The sequence below is a fragment of the Onychostoma macrolepis genome, chromosome 05 (genome assembly GCF_012432095.1).
Source record: "Onychostoma macrolepis isolate SWU-2019 chromosome 05, ASM1243209v1, whole genome shotgun sequence".
Classification (NCBI taxonomy): Eukaryota; Metazoa; Chordata; class Actinopteri; order Cypriniformes; family Cyprinidae; genus Onychostoma; species Onychostoma macrolepis.
In genome coordinates, this window is record NC_081159.1 from 3419405 (window position 1) to 3440493 (window position 21089).

Consider the following 21089-nt stretch of genomic DNA (forward strand, 5'->3'; position numbering starts at 1 on the left):
TAAAAGTCATAATCAGTTACAAGACATGCAGTTATTGAAAACAAACATTTAGATGGCAAGTTTAAATGTGCAAATGTGAATTTTCTAATAAATCGATTCATTAACAAATCAGACATCAGGACACTGATAAAACCTGGTGTCGAAATATTTCAACTCAGAAACTATCTAAAACCATTACTAACACACACATTTGTGCTACTCAAAATAAAATGTTAACTGAAATAAAACATAAAGCTTACTTTATTTCAAGCCAACATTTCTCATTATCATTTAGTTTAACTTGACATATTAAAATAACTAAAAATGTAACTAAAAACTAATAAATATAAAACTGTAACAAATCTAAAATGAAAATAACTAAACAACAACAAAAAAAAAAAAAGACAAAAACACAACAGAATTACTAAAACTAAAATTAACAAAGCACAAATAAAAAATAAATCAATCAATTAAAATACTAACAAAACCTATAATAGTGTGTCAATGCTATTAAATAACACTGCTCAGAAATTGCTAGCAAATTTTGAAGTTGTCACAACTCAAGGGAGTACGGGAACCAGGAACGAGGAGACGAGGAATACACGTAATGAGTCTTTAATGATCCAACGGGAAACACAGAGAACAGGCAGGGGGGGGGGCGGGTGGGAACCATGGCGGAGGCTCAGGAGGAGGACGGACAACCGGGAGGGGGCCGGCAGACAGAGACCAGGGAGGCGACGAAGGAGGGAGGAGCCAGGGAGGAGACAGGAGGGACCCGGAGCAGGAGGAGCCTGGCAGGACCCAGGCCACAGCCATGATGGCCCACGGTGGAGCCGACGGAGGGAGGAGCCATGGAGGAGGGATGGCCGCCGACTCCAGGGGGCCGACCAACAGCGGTGGAGGAGCCCGAGGTGGAGACGGAGAGCTGACGAGCCAGGGGGATGCCGAGGATCCGGGGGGCCAAGGTGGAGCCGAGTGCTCTGGCGACCGAGGTGAAGGCGGAGCTCTGGAGATCCGCGGCGAAGCCGGAGCGACTGAGGACCAAGGTGGAGCTGGCGGGAGGAAGGAGCCCAACTGAGCCGGTGGGACGGAGCGACGAGGTGCAGCCGGAGGAGCGGAGGGACGAGGGAGCCCAGTGGAGCTGGAGGATCGACGGGTGACGGTGGAGGCGAGGGAGCTAGGAGCCGAGGTGGAGCCGCTGGGTCAACAGGCCCGAGGCAGAGTCCGGGCCGAGGAGGTTGGACGCGGAGGTGAGGGATACTCCAGCCCCGGCGACGCTGGAGGATGGCAGTCCCGTGGGGCTCGCACCGCATTGATGGTGGGCTGAGGGCGAGCAGAGGGGCTGCCAGACGACAGCGGTGGAGGAGGCAGGAGCGGGTGGGAGGGTGGGTATATTCGAGGAGCGGGCACTGGAAGGCTTTTTCGAGGAGCGGGCACTGGAAGGCATATTCGAGGAGCGGGCACTGGAAGGCATATTCGAGGAGCGGGCACTGGAAGAACTGAAGCCCTCTCAGGGCTGAACAAGGGAACCAAGGACGAAGGAGGGCTGGACGGGACCAGCGGGGATGACGGAGAGAGGAGAGGAGGCAGTTCGACTTCCAGTTCCAGTTTCCCAGTCAATTAAATCCTCCTCCATGTCCCAGATGGACAATCAGCTCACCCTCAGCCACGGTGCAGGGGGCAGAGCTTCACTCCGCGCTCACACCGTCAACGGCTGGCTCCCTCGCGATGGGCACTGTCGCCGGCTCTCGCACCTGATCTGACGGGTTGGGCTCAACTTCCGGGACGATCTTCCGCTCAGTCGCTCGGCTTCGCGCTGGCTCGCAGATCGCGGCGGGAAATGGCTCTCCGTCATCGGTGGGCTCGGGCTGATGCTCCGCACCGCAGGGAGTTGGTGGGCTGAGCTCTGGGTCTGGAGTGGATCTGGCGAGATCATCCTCAGGAAAGACGGTGAGGGGCGATCCATTTCTCACCAGAATCCACTCCACGAAGGCGGCAAAATCCTCCTCGGACGACAGCGCTCTGCACGCCGTATTCAAACTTGCGTTGTAGAAAGAGCAGAGCGTGCCGTCCGGGTAGCTGGTGGCATTAGCTAACATCAGGAACAGTCTGGCGTGGTCCTCGAGAGATCGTTCCCCCTGCTCCAGCAGGAGGAGTAATTCGGGCCGGACGAGGGGATCCATAGGGCACAACGGAAAGAAAAAACACTGGGTAAAACGAGGAAACAAAACGGAGGGAAAAATACGGAGGTTACTGTTTTGGGTCGGTCTTTCTGTCACAACTCAAGGGAGTACGGGAACCAGGAACGAGGAGACGAGGAATACACGTAATGAGTCTTTAATGATCCAACGGGAGACACAGAGAACAGGCAGGGTAGACACTCAAAGACCAACAAACACTAACTGAAAGGACTGGGACTTATAAAGACAGGACAATCACGGAACTAAGGAGACACACCTGGAATTAAATCAGACAATCAAAGGGAGACAGAAACTAGGTCACAGGGCACACATGGGGAGCAAAACACACAAGACAGTCCAGGGGCGTGACAGAAGTAGAAAGACTCCAAAAATATTTGTTTATTTACAACTTCAAAAAAATGTTTTACAGTATACCTCAAAGAGAGCGGATGTAATATTTAAAAAATAATAACTTTATACTTTATAAAAATAATAACTGGTATGTTTCTCACACAAAGCAAGCATATGCCTTCAGATGGCTTGATAAATTTACTGCATTAGTTTTATAATGCTTTCTTTTTCATTCTGCAGATGAGGAAGTAAGTCATACAGTGACAAGATGGTAATGATGACAGAACTTTAATTTTGCGTGAAATTTCCTTTAAGAGAAGAGTAGTGAAATGTATTACCATCAACAACTGCCCAAAGAGCAAACAGTCAAAATAACTCTTCCGAAACCAATGACCAATAAAGCCCTTGCAAATGTAATTAGCATTACATCTTTGCATTTTTAAGCTCATGCGATCACGTGTAGATTCTCACCCCCTCAGAAACCCTAATGCAATTGAGCAATTATCTTTACTTCAAGTAAATTTGGAGGCAAACGGGGAGAAAGCACAGGCACCAGGGCATCGGAGTCAAAACACAAACCTTCAGTCAGGATTTTTCACTCTCTCTCTCAGCCGTAATTAATTTAAGCAGAGGGAAGAAGAGAGAAAAGAGGAGTCTCATCGTCCCCAGCTGTATTAATTAGCCATCATCGATCGGTTCAGGGTTTGTGGCCGCCACAGATGCCGAAAAGGCAGGAGTGTTTATCTTATCGTGGGTCAGAAACCGAGAGCAGCTGAGAGGCAGACACACACCCATACATCACTCGCCTGTTGTTTAACCTTTGTTGAGAAAGTCGTGTTTTAGAGTGCTGGACAGAAGCAGAGGGAACGGAGAAGTGCAGTCAGCCAGACTTAAAGAGCCGTTTGTCACCCGTGACGGGTTCGCTCAGGTAAACGTGTACTTCAGGACACTGCTTGAGAGAGTTCCTCCGCAGGCGTCCGGGAACAGAGAGCCAAGGGCTTTCGGTTGTCACGTCGCCTCTAATTAATCTGCCACTGGACTGAAGTGTTTTCTGGAGTTAGGACACAATCGGAAAACAGGGTTCAGCTTTACATCGAAGAGATTAAAGTTGTGGCAGATCTTTTCTTCCGTGAAAAAATATTGTGAAACATATAGAAAACGGGAAAAACATGAAGGACGGGGGACTTGGTTCTAAACACTGGTTGTCATCAGAGTCAGAGAGAAGCCTCGTTTCACTGGAAGATGAAGCTTGACATTTTAGTTAAAAAATATGAGTTTGAAAAATATAAAAATAAAAAAATCAAGCATGAATGGATGAATCCTTTCTAATAAGATCAATAACATACATTTACAAAATAGATTTATTTAATGCTGACTTTAAATTGATAGATTAAGATTTATTTAGAAAGTGTGTGTTATAAATGAGTGCTGCCTCACTGTACAAAAGTAGCTGCCATGAAGCAGTCATCCCATACAGATAAGTTGCATCTGAAATCACATACCGTCTAGTAGGCACGAAATTGAAATTGAAATTGAAAATTTGAAAATTGTAATTTGGTTACATGAATGTAAATAAAAGATTTTTTAAGAACAAGAAAATAACTTTTTTTTTTTATTATTCATTTTACCAAAAAAACAGGCTCCCCTTGATTCAAAGTAAAAAAAGTTTTAATTCCTTTTTGTTTTAAACACACTTTAAATTTCATGTTCAATTTGCATTTCAAGTAAATACATCTTGATTTAAACATGTTTAGATATTTGCATAGATACTGAGTAAGTAAATGTATTTCTTTGTTTTATTAATTTATCTTTATTATTATTATTTATTTATTGCTTATTATTTATTTACTTATTTTTTATTTTTTTTGCAGTGCATGCAAAATTATGAATTTAAGAATTTCAGCTCTGATAAAAGACCTTTATTTGCAACCCTTGATAGACACTGGAATGAGACCACATTGAAAACTTTTGATTCAAAACTGAATTTAAACTTGTAAATACCCAAAGTTTTAGGATTAAGATCTTAAAGAAATAAAAGAGGGGGGGGGGGAATAAAATAAATATTTTAGGTTACTAATTGCTTCTGCCATTCAAATAAAGGGAACAAAATACCAAATACTGAAAAATTCTAAAGTTTTTGTTAATTTTTTCAATTCATCTTTAAATTCAACATTTTATGAACATAAAATAATCTTTAAATGTAAACATTTGCAGTAAATAAGAAAAAACAAAAAATAAGCATTTATAGAAGCATAATAGAAGCATTTACAATAGTGGTCTCATACACAAGCGTCTGAATGTATGCCTATGCGGTCGTGTTCCCATGCAGCAGTGAGACAGGTCGTTCAGAGCCGTCTTTGTCTTGGCTCAGGCTCAAGTTCAGCCTAGCACTGAGGAACAATCACTTCATGGAAGTTTGGTGAGCTAAATATAGTGCCAGACACTGACCTAATTGCTATTTTACCATGCACAAGCGAGGCAGGTTAGAGAGTCAACATTCAAAAGAGAGTGTGTGTGTGTGTGTGGGTGGGTGGGTTAGAGAGAGAGACTGGAAGAAGAACAATGTCATATCCTCGTTACTGACCGCTGGCTACCATCCAGAACTAAAGCTGTCATGGGACAAAGAACGAGAGGATAAAAAAAACAGCGAGCATGAAAGAGAGAGAGAAAGAGAGGAAGGCAGCGGAATGTGTCGGAGATTCACGGTTGCTGTGGCGTTCCAGTATGTAGCAGACGGTAACTGCGGTGACAGACGGGTGGAGCACAGCGGTCTGACGCTAAACCACGAGGAGGTCTGTTCGGCTACAATGCCTTATCGTACACACCACACAATAGCGTACAAGTGTGTGTGAGTACACGTGTGTGTGAGTGTGTACGGCCTCGCCAACAGAGCCAAGAGAGTCTTCACACACCATAGAGCCCAAAAGAGACAGAAATGTCATGCTAGCGATCCTTCTCTTTCCTCTTTCACCTTCATTCTCCCTCTCTCCACCTCTCTGCTCTGTCTAGAACACAATGCCTCTTTCGACGCTGTCATTTCCCCACTGAGATCCTCTGCGGTATTTAGGTCATAGTGAATTTGAATGCAGCCTCTTAAAGCGTATTCACTCCACAATAACCCCAACTGACTGCTCAAGAGGGTTCATAGGCAGGGCTCGGTCTGTACTGGAAAACACCAGAAGTTTCATTAAATTACAATCAAGCCCATTAACTGTGAGAGTGCAAGTATATTTGGATGGATGTGATGACAAAGGAAATATATTTCAAGAGGCAAAGGCTGTATATTTGCTGAGGCCAGGTGGATCGCTGAATGATTTGTCTAAGTTTGGTGTTTTTGCAGCGGACAGCTCCATCTCCACCAATCGCAGACTGGCAATAAAATACAAAGATGGATTACGGTTATGCGCAGCATCCTTTGAGACCCCTAAAATCGCAGTTGTAAGATGTAATGTCTACAGTAAATAACGAGAAATTATTGCAAATGAGAAAAATCTGAAATACACTATTATTCAAAAGTTTGGGTTCAGTATGATTTTTTTCTTCTTTTTTTTTTAAAGTAAAGACATCCAGAATGCAGCAAAAGATTTCTGTTGCACAGAAATGTAGTACAGTTTCTGCAAAAATCTTAAGCAGCACAATCATATTCAACATTAATAATAATAAAAAATGTTTCTTGAACACCAAAATTGTTACGGCTGCAGACAGGTAGGCAACAGAAGTGGGTCCAAATGCAGTTTAGAATCCTTTAATGATAATCCACAGATAAATAGCTCTGAAATACATGACTGAACCAGGAAGGGGTCACCAGAAACACAGGAGGTAACACTTAGCAACAACTCACACAGACAATAGCAAACCGGGGCTTGATATACACAAACACAAGACCAAACAGGAAATGGAACACAGCTGAACCAGATAAACACTAATGAAAACACAGCATTATGGGAAATGGAGTCAATGACCAGAACAACAGGCAGGAACACAAAACAGAAACGCCCTCTAATGCCTCACAGTGGTGCAGGCAACTGGGCGTGACAAAAATAGCATTTAAGAATGATTTCTGTAGGATGATGTGACATTGAAGGCTGGAGGATTCACAAGAAAAAGTAATTTTTTTTCACAGATCAAATAAATGTAGCCTTGGTGAGCATGACAAACTTCTTTCCAAAAAAGAAAAAATTACCAACCGTAAAAACTTTTGAACAGCATTGTATATGACAAATAAAGTGTGACATAGGGCTGTCGCGATAACCGCAATATCACAATACCGCTATTGACGAGCATAACCACAGAGGAATGCAACAACCGCAGCAACCGTGATATTTCAGTGTTTTCATTTTCGTAAGGTTACGCCCTTCTTGTTTTACACTTTGTGCATGTGTACTGAATATTAGTAATGATAACAATTATCATGCTGATTTGCACAGAGGCTCAGTAAATTTGCACTTAACAAGCTTAAACAGACAGCGAATGAGAGAGAGATCGACTGATCGCGTGCGATTACTTGCGTCTGTCCTTCAGGCCAAGTCATAGGCTATGTGAAAACAGGTTGTCATGTCCAAGGAAAGCGAAATCTGCCTTTGCATCGACGCTCTGCTGGTCAGCTGAGCCTTTAAAAGTGGCGCTCAAAGTTAAAATGATTTAAACAGCGTTTCATTACAAATCTCTGAATGAATCAGCGCTTTTGAACGTGTAGTAGAATTAACGGTTTATTCTTGTCAGTCAGATTCGAGGATCAGAACTAACTGTTATATATATAGGCTAACAATATACTAATGATCTTATTGTCAGGTTTAAGTTTTGTTATGTAGACCGTTATTTTGTCATTCTCTTCTGTTTACTTCACTTCCTGTTTCAACGCGATTTAGTTTCGTTTTAGGTTTCATTGGTTTCTGAATATGACCTCCTTACATCGTAACACATACACACACAGATTATATATATATATATATATATATGCGGTAATACCGCATATTGAGCCACTCAAAATTACCGCAAGGGAAATTCCTTAACCGCGACAGCCCTAGTGTGACAGCTGCAAAAACGGCATTTATGAGAATGAACTTAGGCAACTTAAATTGCAAAAAAAAAACACCGCACCATAAGTAATGCATAATATCAATGAAAAAAAATTATAATCTTAATCAGTATTTTATCTTGTTTTCTAGTAAATTATATTTATAACATCGTTTAAACAAACAGAAGCTAAAATTATGTGAGATCATAATGTTTTGATTTTTCCTGTTTTAAGCATGAACCTCAATGTCATTTTATTTAGCCTATGCTTAAAATAGGAACAAAAACGGCAAGAAATAAAAAGATTTATGATGAAAATGTTTTATATGAAAACATGCTAATGCATGCAGTTTTGCTTCAAGTAAATTCATATTGAGTTAAAGATGTTCAGATATCTTACAAGAAACGAGAATGAATGAACAAGAGAAAATTAACATTATATCAGTTAATGAAATACGGCTTTTAAATGTAAATTTAAGTTAAAGCCGTAAAACCTAAAATGTTGCTACCATATTTTTTTACGGTAAAATTCTAACAACCACAGCTGCCAGTTTTTAACCGTAAATTTTACTGAATTTTCTTTTACAGTTTACTGTAAGGTACTGAATAACATTACTCATTCCTTTATTTTTTCACAACGTGTCAATAGTCAGTGGCACACGTCCAAGCACTGTCTGTCTATATCAGCTTTACTTCTGTAGTGGCTGGATTCCACCTCTCTACTGTTTGTTCATGCTACAGTATAATCCATCCCAGAAGAGAGATGGGAACAAGACAAACGCTCAGTTTAAATCTGGTCTCACAAATGATCCGTTGTCACAAATTCTGACAACCTCCAGCAAACTCACTTACAAGAACACAGCCGTGTAAATAGCTTATTCAGAGCTTTTTATTATAGAGTTTTTTTAGTGATAAAGATGTTTAACAGACGATAAAGAGAGACAAAAACAGAACAAAAACCAGATTCAAACCTTGTCATCCATATAAGAATCTGGGCTCAACGGCGACCGCTAGCTGCACTTAACTTATATGCTACTTATTTTGTGTGAGGCAACTGCATGCCATATTCTTTATGTATGCTACACACCCATAACAAGCTGATTTTGAATAAATTATACAGAGAAAGCGAGCAATGTGACAAATACTAGAATGCTCCCATCCCATTATAATCGCTAAAGCTGTCACTGCGGGTTTACGCTGTTTCACATGACTGTAAGTTCAGGGTGAGCTCACTGACTGTCCACAAACAAACTCTTGCGAATGCTCCCATTATAACAAACACTGTCTACACTGCACAATAAATCTCTTATTTACACTGTGTCTACGCTTTGTTGATTCTAATGAGCGCTGCTAGTTTTGTTGTGTCTTGTTTCCCGTGTTTGCTGGGTCTCACACAGTCTGTACTGTAAGCGAGCTGCGCAACATCAACCAAATTCAAAACAGTTCCAAATTACGCCAATTACGTCAAGAAATGACGTTTCTTAAGCAATCAAGCACCTTGTGTGCCACCACAATAGGCCAATAGACTCATTTAAATGCCTTTGATTCATCGCTGATTCAAACATTACAAATAAATTTACAAAATGGCATTCACAGATGCTCAGCACATAAGCAGCACCTGCACTACACACTACGCCACGGCTCCAACATATACATGAAGAGCGCTTGAACCGCATTAGCAATTCATGCAGCAAGAAGCACTCATCTTCCTGCAAAAGTGTTTGAGAGCTGTTGGTGAGCCGGTGTCCAGCACAGGCAGCTGAAGAAGTTTATTACGGCCTCAGAGCTCAAGGGTTTGGAAACTCACCAAGGCCAGTAAGTCAGCCGTGAGCTCTCTTCTGTATCAAAAGGACAGATCTACTGTAAGAGTGTGTATGTGTGTGTGACAGCTTGAATAGCCCTAAATCAGATGTCCTCACTCTCCCTTTGTAACGCCCACTCACTGCTAATGGCTTTGAAACGCAGCCAAGTTTTTGGCACACATGAAACAGGTGAGAATGAATGACTACGAGAAAAAAAAAGTCAAACATTTCAAAAGTTCAATAGAGAAAGACTTGTTAACCTCAAAAACCAGCCCTCTTACCACAATTAGACAGATAGATAAACAGATAGACAGGAAATGGATGGACAGACTGACAGACAGTTAGTTTACAGTATGAAGTGGATGGATGGATAGAGAAAGAGATAGACAGACAGCTTATGGCATGCAATGAATGGACAGTTGAAGACAAAGTGAAAGACAGACAGACAAATAGATCGACAGATTACGGCATGTAGTGGATGGATAGTTTGAGACAGTACATAGTGGATAGTTTCAGACAGACAGATATAACGATAGAGCAATAGAACGATAGACAGAGCGACAGTCAGACTAAGGCATGTAGCAGATGGATAGTTTCAGACAAACAGATACAGTATAACAACAGAACGATGTTCTGAGGCTCACGCAGCCTGACTGTGTGTGAGAGAGAATCTCGTGAAGAAATATAAACAAATGAATGCAACAGGACACACAAAGAAACACAAACATGATGCAGTAAAAAATGTTGTTTTCATATTTAATTATCACTTATGATAAGCAACACCACACGACCAAGAGTGATGTTTTCCTAAATATCAGCATGATTGCAAATGTGACATTTGCACAAAGGTTCAATAAAATAGTTAAAATATTTCCAAACAAAGATCACAGCACAACAGTCATGCATCTCTGAACAACACAGTGGTGTTTTGAACAAATCGAGTGAGTCAATGATTCAGCGAGCCATTCATAAAGGCAGTCATTTGCTTCATTCGTGAATGAATCTGCCCTTTGAAAAAATGGTCAAATGAATGAATCAATGATGCACTAACATTAAGACAGTCCCTTGGCACCACCTACTGGCAGATTACTTTCACATGAAAAAGTATCATCGCATTTTCACCAGCGTTTCCTATTTGTATATATAATATTAAAATAAATAAACTAATTAATTAAAACATTATTCCTGTAACATTATTTATGTGGTCATTTTGCAATGTTAATGCATTCATGCCACCTGAAAGCTTCATTAAACAGTCTGTGTAAATGCCACTTCAGATGCAGCTTCTGTTGCAGTGGATTTTTGTGATACTTTTGATACATTTGTGATACTCACGATTGGTAACAGCCCTATTGTGTCTTATTATTCTAAATTAATTTATTGATAAAATGTAAGATGGCACATACATTTAGTAAGGTTAGTGGGGAAAATGTCAATAATAAAAGCAAAAAAAATGTCCTGGAAATTTTAATTTTTCAAGTTTAAGGGGGCAAATATCACAAATATGTCTATTTAGGTAAGTAGGAGCTGACAACATGGATGATAATATTGCTTCAGAATAAATTACATTTACATGAAAAATAAATAATTTTTTCTTTTTGGACAAGCAAATTTTTCAAGCCCAGAAATGATAGATGGAACAACGGATAGATAGACAGACAAACAGACAGACAGACAGAGAGGGACAGAAACCGTGAGGAGTATTACATGGATTCATGGATAAGGTATCGCAGCAGTAAACAACAGTTCTCTCTCTCTCTCTCTCTCTGTGAGAGCCGAACGCAGTTTTCAGATATGCACACACTCAGTTGGATAAAGCGTTCGACAGCCATCAAACAATCAGCAGCGTGGTGCGACAGGCCGCGGCCGGATCACAGGCGGCCGAGCATGAAGGAGGAAACGGAGCTGTCACACTTCCACTGTCATTCCCGCAGCATTTTCTCTCTTCTCTAACACGCACACTGTCATGCTGACCTGCCTTGTCAGCTAAACTTCCCATGATGCACCCCATCCTCCTCCTCACTCCATATTACCTTCCCGCTTGCCTTCAATATGACCTGTCAATCATCACCTTGGAAACCAGGTAGTCTGCGTCGCCTCTAATCAGCGAGTGTGACTAACTGATCAACAGCTCTGTTCTGTCCAGTCCAGCGCTGCGGGAAACCAGTCAAACCAGAGCAGTCACCTTCACACATAGCAAAATGACCTTTCACACTACTGACTGATTTTTGTAGATGCATTTTAACTATAAGCATGAACCTTGTTCTTTTTAAACCTTTGAGATACAATTCGCCCCAAAGAGTATTTGGAAACTTAATCCACACTAAAATGTGTGAGCATGCATTTCCATAAGATAATAAATATCAAACCAAGTGGCATCTGCAAACAAATGATGCTAGTGATTTTCTTAGAGCTAACTTTTAACTAACTGGTCTCCGTGTGATTTTTAGTGGAGGTATGAAGACCTTTCACACAGGTGTAGGTTATCACATTAACATATATTATTTCCTATTTATCGTTTAAAACCTAGCAACATTGTTTAATCAAAAAAGTTAGCTTGTGCTATCTTTTGTTAAAATAAATACAACTCGGTTTAAAATTTTATCTAATAAATAACATTTATACTTGTTAACAAATACTTGTTGGGGGCCACTGAATTTAAAGGGCACATTTCTGGTGTTGAAAGGGGTGGGGCGAGCAGTAGCTCATTATCATTTAAAGAGACATGCACCGAAACAGGTTGCGTTGAACAGAGCTGTATTTCATTAAGACCCTAAAGAGTCATACCAATTGTTGGAAAATGGGCCTAAGATGCCTCCTTTTAATATAATAAATCATGTACATAAACAAAAAAACAAACAAATACATATTATTCCTTATACACTACCATTCAAAAGTTTGAGGTCAGTAAGATATTTTTTTAAAGACCTGATACTTTTATTCAGCAAGGACACATTAAATGAATCAAAAGTGGCAGTAAAGATGTTCACATATAATTAACAAAAGATTTATGTGTTGAATAAATGTTATTATTAACTTTCTATTCATCAAAGAATTCTGGAAAAAAAGAAAATAAAATAAATATCAATAAATGAAAATACATCACAGTTTCCACAAAACTATTAAGCAGCACAACAAATCATATTAGAATATTTCTGAAGGATGATGTCACTGGAATAATTAGCTTTGTAATAGCATTTTAACATAATAATTTTAAAATATATATTAAAAACAAAAAACAGGTATTTTTAAATTGTAATAACATTTCACAACATTACTGTGTTTGATCAAACTGTGGTGAGCAATGAAGATTTTTTTCAGCAACATTCAAAAATCTTACTGACCCTAAAACTTTTGAATGGTAGTGAATATGAGCAAAACACATACAGTACAACTATACCTGCTTATATAAAAATTTACAGCATATAATTACAAAAATGCATTAACTAAATGGATCCACAATTTCTTAAGACAAACTGCCTGTGATATTCCTCATTTGTAAGTCATTTTGGACAAAAGCATCCACTAATTGAATAAATGTAAGTATTCCAAACCATTGTTCTGAGTGAGCAGAATGGAAACTAGCATAGATATGATGTAAAGGTTTTCAGAGGCAAACGAGAGAGAGATAAATCAGTGTGTGTTTTACCAGCAGGTTTGTTTGTGTGTGTGTTCTGGCTTATTTAATGCACTCGTGCGCTGTGGGAGTCGCTCTGCCCCCTCTGTGCTGCTCTTGACCGCTGTGGCCTCCGGCATTGGCGCTTGTTTTCTGTGTTTTTGGCTGGGCTAGTGTTTTTCCTCCTCTCTTTTCATCCCCCTCTCCTCATCTGCATTCTTTATTGGGCTCTGATGGGTGACCGCTGACCTTTCGAGAGGAGAGGACTTCCTGTCCAAGAAACACGCCCGCATCTCATCACACACACACACACACACACACACACACAATGAGTAATGTACTGTATGTACTCTGTTATTCTGTGATTTCAAGTGGCTGTCACATTTGTTTGCACGCCACCGCATACAACAAGAGGATCAAAACAAACGCAAAAAATACACACACATGAGGCACATACAAGGACCGTCTGAGGAACAAACAAGCAAACCCAAAAAGCACAAGCAGGGTCAACAGGCATGAAAGCCCACTCACCGTCTGTCACAAACGCTCTCTGTATTTGAGGCAGTGATTTAAAGGCACAGTAGAAAATTCTGTCATCATTTAGTCACCCTTATGGTACTTTGTGTTTTTGTCATGCTGGTTACTGCCATAATTCAATGTATGAAAAAGAGCGGCATGAACATTCCACCAAACATCTCCTTTTTGTTCTACAGAAGAAAGTCACGTAGGTTTGAAACAACGTAAGTCTTAGTAACTGATGACAATAAATCACATTCTTTAAATCCTTCAAAACAACTACTAACTTCCTCTGACTTATCAAGGTCTGTGTTTCGGCAACAGTGACAGCTCTTTTTGCACAGCCTCTGATCTAACAACCTGTCCTTTTCAGGCAAAAAGAGAGAACAAGCAGAATCAACAGAAACTGCACACACATCTCAAACTCTCACACTCTGAAACGACCCAAAAGGTCAAGGTTAAGGCCCCGCTGGGACTGTCCTCATCAGTGCCTGAGTCAAAGTTAATGGCAAAACAGATCTAAAGGGCTGTCCAGCGGTTAGGAAACACAAACGCACACACAGATGGTCTCACTAACAAAGACACACAAGTGACAAGGAATGTGTGAATATTTTTCTTGGCACTGTTTGCAGGATATAAGCCATTTAGGATGGGTCTGTCTGTGCAAGGACAGAAGTGATCAATAGAGAACGATAACAGTGCAGAGAGAGAGAGAGAGAGAGAGAGAGATGTGCCTTAACCTTCATATCTGTTATTATATGCATTTAATAGTGTTATTATTGTATTAAATATCTTTAATCTTATTTTTCAATTATCTTCATAATTAATACTTATAATTTAACTTGGCTGATTATTAAAGGTCTATTTCACCAACAACAAAAAAAAAAGATATAAAAATTCTCTAATTTTATTTATTTATTTAACTTAATCTTTTTTTATGATTATGAAAACATATGAAATATGAAAAATAGTCTAAAAAAATTAATTAAAAAATAAAATAATCAAGCCCTGGTTTCTTCTGCTTTTAGATTTATTTATTTTTTATTAGTAGTAATATTATTCAGTCTTTTTAAACACTACTTGATTACTATGTTTGCACTCTGTTTAGATATTTTACTCTCATTCAGCAAAACAAATTGACGATTTAATTTAAAAATTAGATCCTTGTTAGTTTCTTCTGCACTTTGCAGCTTGTAATTGTTAAAGCTGCAAATTGATGACAGAAGACATTTCAGTCCTCTAAAACAAACCCAATAAAATATCATTTGTACACTGAAACTGGGACTTACTCTCTTCTGTACAAAAACAGCTCAATTACCAAATATTACTTATTCAATTTCAGTCTCTCCGAGCATCTGTAACTAATATAACACAAAGTCACCTGTGGCTCGTTAGAGAAGCACAGACTCAGAGAAACACGTTATATTTTGCCTAGGCTTTTAATTGAAAACACATGCAAACCGCAATTGATCGGCTAATGGGCTACAAGTGTGATATTTTAGTTAATGTCCTCTGCTAACCCTCAGTAAATCCATATTTCTGCTGAAAGAAAGAGTAATAGATATAGGCTTTCAGCAGATAGGAAAATGCCTTTTTGGCACAAGACAGAGTCAAGCTGTGAGTTGTGAAGGCAGACATAAAAGAGGAATGGCAAACTCATCTCCTGTGTGAATGTACTGTCCAATCTGCAACCCTCTCCACACTTCAGCGGCCCTTGCTTTAACAGGACACCAGAAAATACATCTTTGGCCCTACACACTTGCTCTCCCTCTTTCTATCTTTTTTTTATAATAATATATTGATTTTTTGGGAGGTGGAGCTATAGCCCTCCCTTCACATAGTTTATGAGAGCGGTTACAGAAGAATAGCTCTTGGTACAAGGTGAACTTGACTAGCCATGAGGGAAAGTATACTGTATCTTTCATTCTGTTTCTTTTTGAAATTCCCTTCTGTACGTCGACTACGACTGGGGTACGTAGAGTTCTGCCGACTTATCAACGCAAAGAATTGATTTATCTCCCTAATTAGCTTCTCCATGCTGATAACTAATGACATGATGACGATGATGTGTGTGTGTCCATGCAAAGTTTCTTATTATAGAATTGCCAATCTTCATATAATTAAACCCCAGTAAAGAGTACTACTCTTGTAGTGTGGTAGAGTGATAGTATCAGGTGCTCATTTACCATGGTGGTTATATTTTTCCTATGCGTACAATAAAAATGTATATGGTACTCCAAAATACTTTAGAATACCATGGTACAGTACCTTTATTTCTGTGTGAACATACCATTGCAAAAACGTACTATGGCAGTAACATCATACAGTAATAGTGTCAGATAGCATAGTAAAATATGCTTCTGTTTTGGGACATAGTAATTTCATGTTTTTGTTCAGTTTTAAAGAAATGACTTTCATTCAGCATGAATGCAATTGTGCTTTTGCAATTGTTTGTTTCATTCAGCATGAATTGTGTAATGTTAAAAAAATATTTCAAATAGATGTTCTTTTTTAAACTTTCTAGCCAATGAATCCAAAAAAAAAAAAAAAAGTATTAAAAACATTGAACAGCACAACCATTTTCAACATCGATAATAATAATAAAAAATATATATTTCTTGAGCACCAAATCAGCATATAAGAATGATTTCTGAAGCATTGTGTGACGACTAGGGTTGCCAACTTCAGAAAAGGAAAATAAGGTATAATCATGGGTTTTCATAGTAAAATAAGGGACAGAATAAGGGACACACACACACACACACGCATGCATATATACATATATATATTCTGTCTCTTATTTAAAATCCCAAATATGTATATATGTGTATATACATACATACATATATATATATATATATATATATATATATATATATATATATATATATTTTTTTTTTTTTTTTACTTGAGTCTTCTTATGCTCATCAAGGCTGTATTTATTTAATTAAAAATACAGAAAAAGACTACTGTGAAATATTGTTGCAATTTCTAATATTGGTGTCCTATCTTAATATACTTCAAAATATTATTTATTTCTGTGATGTAGCGCTAAATTTTCATCAGCCATTACTTGAATCTACAGTGTCACTTGATCCTTCAGAAATCATTCTAATATGCTGATTTATTATCAGTGTTGAAACAGTTGTGCTGCTTAATACTTTTTGAAACCTGTGATACTTTTTTCAGGATTAGGCTATTTGATAAATAAAAAGTGAAAAGGAACAGCATTAAAAAAAATATAACAATATAACAATATCACTTTTTATCCATTTAACACATCCTTGCTGAATAAAAGTGTTCATTTCTTTAAAAAAAAAAAAAAGAAAGAAAGAAAGAAACACATTACTGCTCCCAAACTTTTGAATAGTAGTATATATTGTAACACAAAAATTATATTTTGAATAAACAGTTTTTTTTGCTTTTTGTTTGTTTTTTTACTTTTTATTTATCAAATAATCCTGAAAAAATATCACAGGTCTCAAAAAGTATTAAGCAGCACAACTGTTTCCAACATTCATTATAAATCAGCATATTAGAATGATTTCTGAAGGATCATGTGTCACTGAAGACTGGAGTAATGATGCTGAAAATAAATTATATTTTAAATTATATTAAAATAGAAAGCTTATTTTAAATTGCAACAATATTTCACAAAATTACTTTTTTTCTGTATTTTTGATCAAATAAATGCAGCCTTCATGAGCATATGAAACTTCTTTAAAAAAACATTCAAAATCTTACTGATCCCAAACTAACGGCTGTGTGTGTCAGTCCTGTGTTGTGTGTTTTCCACCCTCTTGTGTCCTTATATGGTCTTTTTCCTGTCCTTGACTGGAAAGACTGTTTTTTGAGTTATTCCACGTCTCCGTGTTCCTCGTTCCTCCCCGCTGTGTGCACCGTGACAGAAGACCAGACCCTAAACCGAAAGTGAGCGGCACCTTTTTTCACGGTTTTGTTTTCCATTTTTTGAAAGTTTTTTGTTTGTTCCTGTTTGTGTTCCTCCGCGGCATGGAAGTCGCTGCTCTAGCCCGCTGAGAATTAGCGTGGGAGTTCGGCGGGATCACTGCGAGTCCGCTGGCCGCTCGTCAGTCAAGTTCGCCGTGCATCAGTCAAATCTGCCAGCCGTTCATCTGTCCAGCCCGCCGGCTGTGGCTAACCCTAGCCTGCCGGCCGCCCGTCAGTTAAGTTCTCCGGCCGTTCGTCTGTCTAGCTCACCGGCTGAGGCTAACCCAAGCCCGCCGGCCGCACATTAGTCAAGTTCGCCGGCCGCTCCAAAGTCAAGTTTGCAGGCTGTCGCTCGCTCAAATCCTCCTACAGGGTTCCGGCTGTAGTGGCCGGACCGAGGGAACCGAGGCCATGTCCATGAAGACCACCTGCCATGGCCTCCTGAGCTCCCGGATACGCAATGGCGCCCCGAACTGTCTGTTCCATCCTCCAGAGCACTCACCCTCCTTCCCCGGTGGTACTGTTACAGCACGGGACGTGCCTTCCGGGAGGGGGGAGTTATGTCAGTCCTGTGTAATGTGTTTCCCGCCCTCTTGTGTCCTTATATGGTCTTTTTCCTGTCCTTGTTTAGTTTGATTATGATTCTGTTCAGCTGTCTGTGTTTAATTATCCTGTGTATTTAGTTCCTGCCTGTTTAGTTCCTTTTTGTCTGGTCTACTCGTTACGTTCTTTGTGTTCGTGTGTCTCAGCCCTGCCTTGTCTTGCCCTTTTGGATTTTATTAAAGACTGTATTTTGAGTTATTCCACGTCTCCGTGTTCCTCGTTCCTCCCCGCTGTGTGCACCGTGACAGTGTGTGTGTGTGTGCGTATAGGCCCTACAGTAAAATGCGTATTTTTCAATTAAAGAGAACTTAGAGTTAAAATGGGCTGCTTTTGGTGCTTGACACTTCATTGGTCATTGTGTTTTAAGAATGAGATCCAAGGTTAAGAATACGCTGGAAGTTACTTAAATGTAAATTGTTTTATCTATTTAATATTACCTACAATAGAGAAAGACAACTTCCCTTATTGATCACGTCTTCCCTCAGGTAAAATGCATGTTTTATTGTGTGGCTGGATGTTGGACTCATGAAAAATAATCACGTTGTTTGCATTCGTCAAAAATTTGCTGAAGTCAAAACACTTACGTTAAAAAAAAAAAAAAAAACTCCAGTAGCGCGCTCGAGATGCGAAGCAGGAGCGACCAGCCGACAGAGGATTCCTCTTGGTCTTAAAGCCTTCCTCGGATATATATAAATCACACACTTGTCCAAAAAGAATGATAAATTCTCAATTTAGAGTTTGTTATTCGTATGGTTTATGGTCATACGGCATATGCCTTAAATACGGGACAAACTGCATTCCGTATGGCTTTCATAAGGAACGCTGCTTTGATGCCCTAAATACGGGACGATTCCGTATTATACGGAACGGTTGACAATCCTGCAATCACAGATATAAATTACATTTTTAAATATATTAAAATAATAATTATTTTAAATTGTAATGATATTTCACAATATTTCTATTTATACTCTATATTTAATTAAAATTATAGGAGACTTATTTTAAAAACATTCACAAATCTAACCGAACCCAACCTTCTGAATGGAAGTATAAATATTTATGTACCATGACATTACTGTCTGACATCATTACAGTGCCATGGTAACCCCACAAGAGTGTTTCATAATGTCTGTTTCTGTCCTAGAATACCCCTTATTTATATCAAACACACACACACACTGCATAAATCCAACTGCATTTAAAATATCAAACACATAAATGGAATCACACACACACAACCTTAGTGCAGTAACTCACAACATACACATTCAAAAATACACACACACTGTAGCTTATAGAAAAAAATACAATTAAAACAAATCCTTGATTTTGAGGAATAATTCCTTTTTTGTACTGAATATCATCAGAGGGTTCCATGAAGGTTGATCCTGTTTTGAACATTCTGAGGTTTCCAATTGAAAAGCATATATATGATTATCTCCCTTCTCCTCTCAGATGTTGGAGGCTGGTGTCAAAAAGGATGTCATGGGTTGCTATGAGAGACAGAAAGCCAGTCCAAACCTGATTTGGACCTTCCAGAACCACTGGGACTTCAATCTGTTTTCCTCTGTGTGGCTGGTAAAAATACCAGCTATCTTTAACTCTCTGGGGATGGTGCTGCTATATAACAGGCAAAAAATCTTGTTAACTGTCTATTTCTTGAAGCAACAAATAACATACTATTATTTATGGAGATTTTTATCATTTAACATAGATTTAGTTCTGATTATATGTAAAGACAATAAGAATAAGAAACCTAAAAAAAAAAAACACACACAAATGCAGGAATTCCTCACAGTATAAGAGGGATTTTCCCTCCCACGTAGAGAATATTAAGCTATGACTGCATTCAGCTGTCTGGATGTAAACACCATCTGACTGAAAAAATACAAAACATAAGGATTCCAATATGAATATGGTTCTTTGATATTGTGATGGACTGTTTTAATTTCAGTATACATGATAAAGAATTCCAATATGACACACATAAAATCTAAAGATAAAAAGAAATTAAGCTACGAAGCACACTGCCCACATTAAGGAAAGGGATTCTGAAGCAAATTCATAATAATTAATATCTAAACATTTTCAGTTCAGAAGCATCAACATTCGAGCACCTGCACAAAGACAATAACTCAGAACTTCCTGAAGAAAAGGTAATTCCAAAATGGAATCTAGAAACATGCTGCCTCCTAAAATACCTTCTGAAATATCCTAAAGCATGCGGAGATGGCAATCCCAAAATGCATTACAACCAGTTCAGCAACAAAATTAATCTAAGATGGTGAAAGGAGAGAAATTTTGATAATTTAATACCAAAAAATGTTGATTATACTGTAAATATCCTTCATTCGTAACCAGAAAGTACCAATAAAAAAGATTAAATATCATTTAAAACATACTATTTCACCCAAAATTAGTGCCTGTTGTGTATATTTTATGGTTACCCTAGTAAAAAAGTATATATATATATATATATATATATATATATATATAATAAATGTATTTCATACTAAGTATATTTCAAATCTATTAACATAAATATTACAATTAAACATTATTTGGAGTAATACTTGTGTACAATGCATATTTCTTAATATTAAGCCTAAAATGTGTTTTAATTAAATGTGTTTTAATAAAATGTGTTTTAAAGGGCATTAAGCACAAAATTAGTTATCCCAATTTAGCATACTTTAAGTATACTAGTTTGGTATACTAAAAGTACAATTGCAGGGTATTTTTATTGAGTACATGAATATGTAGGCTAAATGTATTTGTAGTATAGTTAGCATGAAATAAATTTGAGTATATTTATTTTTCACTAGGGTTTCAGAGTATCAAGTTACTAGCTTAGTAACCTTTAAAGAGTGCTGCAGAAATGACATATTTTTGTCATCAAAAAGCCAATAATATTTTTACATTGCCGTTTGAATTCTTGCCGAAAATAAGCTTTGTGACCAACAATCGTTTAATTCTTACTTTTTGTATATCAAGATCATTTTCACAAATGTAGACCATTTTGAAGCCCAAATACAACAGACAGAAGTAAACAGCTAAAATTGGGCTATAAACGAA

At 38.4% G+C, this 21089-nt stretch overlaps 1 protein-coding gene across 4 annotated transcripts in view; it reads right to left on the reverse strand.

The window, feature by feature from the left end:
* si:dkey-215k6.1 (transmembrane protein 132C) overlaps nucleotides 1-21089 on the reverse strand; it is a 223020-nt gene that overhangs the window by 63818 nt on the left and 138113 nt on the right. The window contains exon 1 of one of the 4 annotated variants that reach the window (XM_058775913.1): nucleotides 13476-13945. The exons of 2 other annotated variants lie outside the window; for them this stretch is intronic. The gene's annotated coding sequence lies outside the window, so the exon portion shown is untranslated. Of the gene's footprint in view, nucleotides 1-12977; nucleotides 13150-13475; nucleotides 13946-21089 lie in introns of those variants that run through there. One more of the 4 variants, XM_058775914.1, reaches the window with a different exon arrangement.